This window comes from Mandrillus leucophaeus, unplaced genomic scaffold (assembly GCF_000951045.1).
Source record: "Mandrillus leucophaeus isolate KB7577 unplaced genomic scaffold, Mleu.le_1.0 Scaffold163, whole genome shotgun sequence".
Lineage (NCBI taxonomy): Eukaryota > Metazoa > Chordata > Mammalia > Primates > Cercopithecidae > Mandrillus > Mandrillus leucophaeus.
The window spans coordinates 1,396,561-1,402,079 of record NW_012101621.1 but is presented as its reverse complement, the minus strand read 5'-3'; the positions used below and the strand labels follow the sequence as shown (position 1 = coordinate 1,402,079).

General features: G+C 38.8%; 1 pseudogene; it reads left to right on the top strand.

Moving 5' to 3' along the window:
• The window catches only part of LOC105536810, a 15,615-nt pseudogene extending 10,096 nt beyond the window's left edge, over window positions 1-5,519 (top strand).

Sequence of the window (5,519 nt, the reverse complement as noted above, 5' to 3'; positions counted from 1 at the left end):
AAATTATATGCAACCCTCATGAACACAGAGGCAAAACTCCTTAATAAAATATTGGCAAATAAAATCTAGCAATATATTATTGGGATAATACAGCATAACCAAATATAGTTCACCCAAGGGGCCAGACAGGTGGCTCATGCCTGTAATTCCAAAACTTTGGGGAGCCTATGCGGGAGGATCACTTGAGCTTGGGAGTCTGAGATCAGCCTATAGGCCACGTTGGAACGCCCCATTTCTACAAAAAAAATTTTTTAAAAATTAGCCAGGCCTAGTTGTGCACACTTAAGAGTCCTAGCTACTTGAGAGGCTGAGGTAGGAGGATCGCTTCAGCCCAGGAGTTTGAGGTTACAGTCAGCTATGATCATGCCACTGTACTCCAGCCTGGGCAATAGAGTGAGACCCTGCCTTTTAAAAGAAAAAAGAGAATTCGTTCAAGAATGCAAGTTGATTTAACATATAAAAATGAATCAATATAATCCACTTTATTAATGGAATAAAAGTGAAAAACCATATGACCACTTCAAATGATACAGAAAAAGTCCTTTGTTAAAGAAAGTAGAATAGTGGTTGCCAAGAGCTGGGAAAAGGGGGAAATGGGGAGTTACTATTTAATGAGTATACAGTTTTAGTTTCTTAAGATGAAAAGAGTTATGGAATAGATGGTGGTGATAGTTACACACTATAAATGTATCTAATACCGGCTGGGTGTGGTGGCTCACACCTGTAATCCCAGCACTTTGGGAGACCAAGGCAGGCAGATCTCCTGAGATCAGGAGTTTGAGACCAGTCTGGCCAACATGGTGAAACCCCATCTCTACTAAAAATACAAAAAAATTAGCCAGTCGTGGTGGAGGGCTCCTGTAATCCCAGCTACGCAGGAGGCTGAGGCAGAAGAATTGCTTGAACCCTGGAGGTGGAGATTGCAGTGAGCCAAGATCGTGCCATTGCACTCCAGCCTGGGCAACAAGAGCGAAACACCATCTCAAAAAAAAAAAAAATTGTTAAGATGGTAAATGTTATGTGTATTTGACCACAATTTTTAAAAATTGAAAAAAAAAACCCATTTGTCAAAATGAACACTGGTTTATTCTACAAACAATTATCAAACAGGGAATGACAGGGTATTTTCTCAATCTGATAAAGGACATCTACAAAAAACCTCAGCTAATGCTCTTTTAAGATTGAAGTCAAGGTAAACACATTCACTTTTATCACCTCTATTCAACATTGCATTATAGATCTAGCCAGTTCACTATAGCATTTAAAAAAAAAAAAACCATATAATTTAGAAAATAATTATTTTACAGATGACACATAATTATTTACGTAGAAAACCCTCAGAAATCCATCCAAAGAGGAAGACTAAGTAATAAGTGAATTTCCTTATTAGTCCTGAAATGACTGTTAGCTGTAACCAAGACAACGTGAGTCTTTGTGTCTAGCAACATACAAATGGGTTTTTCATAGTCCTAGCCCTTAGTTAGAAGGGAACTTTTTTTTTGGTAAAAGTTCTTTTTAAGCGTTTTCCACATTTCATTGCCCCAAATTGGCTTACGAATTCTTATCCCTAAACCAGTTACTGACTATTGTGAGGGATTGTCATGATTGGTTTAGATCAATAAGCAGAGAATGAAAATTGAGAAGTCAGTCACCAGGCTTTCTACTTCTTTTATTTTATATCTCTTCCTCGTCAAGAATTCAAAGATCTTAGGGCTAAAATGGAGTCAAAGAATCTCATTATAGTGATAATTATCATCTATTGAATACTTTATAGCCATTGTTTAGTAGTGCTGAGGTCTGAATGTTGGTGTTGCCCCAAAATTTATATGTCGGAATCTAATACCCAATTTAACATTAAGAGGTGGGGCCTTTAGGAGATAAGCAGTTCATGAGGGCTTTCCCTCATGAGTGCATCAGTGCCCTTAGAAAAGAATCTTCAAGGAAATTGTTTGCCCCTTCGCCATGTGAGGATACAGCTGGATAGCACCATCTTTGAAGCAGAGAGTGAGCATTCAACAGACACCAAATCTGCTGGCACCTTGATATTGAACTTCCCAGCCTCCAGAACTGTGGCAATGAATCTGGTTAAAATAAAAAGTTTTCTCAACACAAAAATATAAACCCTCATTTACTCTTTAACTTCCAAATCTACTGAAGACTTTACCTAAGTTGGGGTGTGTGTAGCAGAATGGGGCAGGTATAAATAAGACAGTTAAGAAAGGAGCTGGGTTTCAGGAATGGGGTCAACATGGGACCTCACATGCAAAAAGAGCATCCCAAAAGCAGAGCAGATCACAAGGACAAAAGCCTCACCAGAAATCTGCAGAAATATTAAAGGAGTTGGAGTTCTTCCATGTTACAATTTCAATTATGGCGCCATCTGGTGGCACATCTCACACACACTGTAGATACTGGAAGTTTTAACATCATCATCATTTAAGACAAGGGTCTCGCTCTGCCATTCAGGCTGGAGTGCAGTGGTACAATCATAGTTCACTGCAGTCTCAACTTCCTGAGCTCGAGTGATCCTCCCACGTCAGCCTCCCAAGTAGCTGGTACCACAGGCATGAACTACCACGCCAGCTCATTTCTTTCTCCTTCCTTCCTTCCTTCCTTCCTTCCTTCTTTCCTTCCTTCCTTTCTTCCTTCCTTCCTTCCTTCTTTCTTTCCTTCTTTCTCTCTCTTCTTTCTTTCTTTCTCTTTCTCTCTTTCCCTCTTTCTTTCTCTTTCTTCTTTCTTACTCTTTCTTTCTTTCTTTCTCTCTCTTTTCCTGTCTTTCTTTCTTTCTTTCTTTCTTCTTTCTATCTCTCTCTCTTTCTTTCTTTCTTCCTTTCTTTCTTCCTTTCTTTCTTTCTTCCTTTCTTCCTTTCTTTCTTCTCTTTCTTTTTTTCTTGTAGAGACAGAATCTTCCTGTTACCCAGGTTGGTCTCAAACTCCTGGGCTCAGGTGATCCGCCCACCTTCACCTCCCAAAGTGCTGGGATGACAGGTGTGAGTCACTGCACTGGCCAGTTTTAATATTTTTGAGAAATTGATTCATAAAAGAGAAAATACTGGACCTACCATAAATTCAGCCCCTACCATGTGCTTAGAATTGTATGTGTGTATATAATTTTAACAACATTGAGTTATCTTTACCTTAAAGAGAAATTTATTGGTCAAAGTCTACAAAATTGGTTTTATTTGTTTGCAAGGTCCATTCTCCGCACATACTCAACTGTCTCCATAATTATTTGAAGATTGTAATTTAAAAACACAAAGTGAAAGAAACATCACAAAGTAGAGAATAGAGGATAAAAGCATTAATAACCTCTAGTTATTAATAACCTCTAGTATTCTAAGTTATTTGGGGAACTATTGTTTTCAAAACAAACAAATAAAAACTTGTAAAAGGAAACCAAAAAAGAACAAATACTCGAAAATATATAAAATGTCAGGACTGGAAGAATTAGTATTAGGTTCAAAAGATAAAGTCAAAGAAATTACTTCCAAATGAGAAAAACAGAAGAAAAGATAATATAGTACAGCAATCCAATAGATTCAATATTTGACTAATAGAGTTCCAGGAAAAGAGGAGAGAGGGAAACAGAAGTAAATTTCCCGTACCCGAAAATTTGAGTCTCCAAATTAACCCCACTCCCATCCCCAGTGCAGGATACAATGACTCATACCTAAGCACGTCACTGTGAAAATTGAGAACAGAGACATAAAAAGATTCTGTAAGCTTTCTAGGAGAATGAAAACATCATTTACAAAGATTCAAAATGGCATCAGGCTTCTCAACAATAGAACTGGATGATAGATGACTCTAAAGCAATGCGGTTTCACAATTCTGCAGAGGAATTGTAACTCTACAATTCCATACTTAGGCAAATTATCAATCAAATCAGAGAATAGAATAAATACATTTTCAGATATGGAAGAACACACAAAATGTACCTCCCAAGCACACTTTCTTATGAATGTACTTGGGGATATGCTCCAAAAAAATTAGGAATAAACAGAGAAGAGTAGACCAAAGAAAAGGAAAACATGGGATCTGGGTAACACTGATTACAGGATTATAGCTGCAGAGCAGACTTATTGAGGCAGAGGCTGAAGGACAAAAATCTCTAGGAAAAACGCAAGTACCTAATGGGAAACACAACTTTATTGAGAAGATAGATGAGTTTGAGGATATACAGCTTGCACAATTTTCTTACAGTGTAAGAAAATTAAAAAGGTAACAATAGGCCGAGTGCAGTGGCTCCTGCCTGTAATCCTAGCACTTTGGGAGGCTGAGGCAGGGGGAATCATGAGGTCAAGAGATTGAGCCCATCCTGGCCAACAAGGTGACACCCTGCCTCTACTAAAAATACAAAAATTAGCCGGGCATGGTGGTGGGCACCTGTAGTCCCAGCTACTCGGGAGGCTGAGGCAGGAGAATCACTTGAACTTGGGAAGCAGAGATTGCGGTGAAGCAGAGATTGTGCCACTGCACTCCAGCCTGGCAACAAAGCGAGACTATGTCTCAAAAAAAAAAAAAAGAGAAACACCTAATGTTATTTTAAGCTGTATGGTGTTATTGGACTTCCAGAAAACATTGTTTGGATATTTCGAATGATGTAGACAGTTTTCTGCATGCTTCCTGACAAGTGAGGAGACTTGTGGTCTGGTTCTTAGACTTCCCTAGCAGCATGGCCCCCAAATGCCACTCCCACCTTAAAAGAAGGAATCAAGACTACCTCCTGCTCTGAGACTGGAGGAGACATCAGTCTCTGTAGGCTTGCCAGAGAAGGGAGAAAAAGAACAGCAAGAAGCAATTGAACATGTTGATGAAGTACAAAAAGAAGTAGACTCAATGAACAAGCCAGTGAGGAGATTTTGAAAGTAGAACAGAAATAATAAAAATGCCTCCAAGCATTTTTTCAGAAGAGGTCAAAATTGATTGTCAAGATCCCAAATTTTGGGGCAACAACATTTGTCAATCATCTCCAAGTGTCTGCACTGCTTGGGGAGGAGGGCAAAGAGGCACTGCATTATTTGATCAGAGTTGAAATGACAGAATTTGAAAATATTAAATTAGATTACAGAACAGATTTTTATTTTGATGAAAATCCTTACTTTGAAAACAAAGTTCTCTCCAAAGAATTTCATCTGAATGAGAGTGGTGATCCATCTGCAAAGTCCACTGAAATCAAATGGAAATTTGGAAAAAGTTTGACGAAATATTGAAGTCAGATGCAGAATAAAGTCAGCAGGAAGAGGCAGCATGAGGCACCAGAGAGCTTCTCTACCTGGTTTACTGACCATTCTGATGAAGGTGCTGATGAGTTAGGAGAGGTCATCAAAGATGATATTTGGCCAAACCCATTATAGTACTACTTGGTTCCCAATATGGATGATGGAGAAGGAGAAGATGACGACGAGGAGGAGCAGGAGGAAGAATTAGAAGATATTGAAGAAGAAGATGAGGATGAAAGTGAAGAAGATGAGGATGGTGGTGATGAAGAAGGAGAGGAGGATGGAGAAGATGACTAA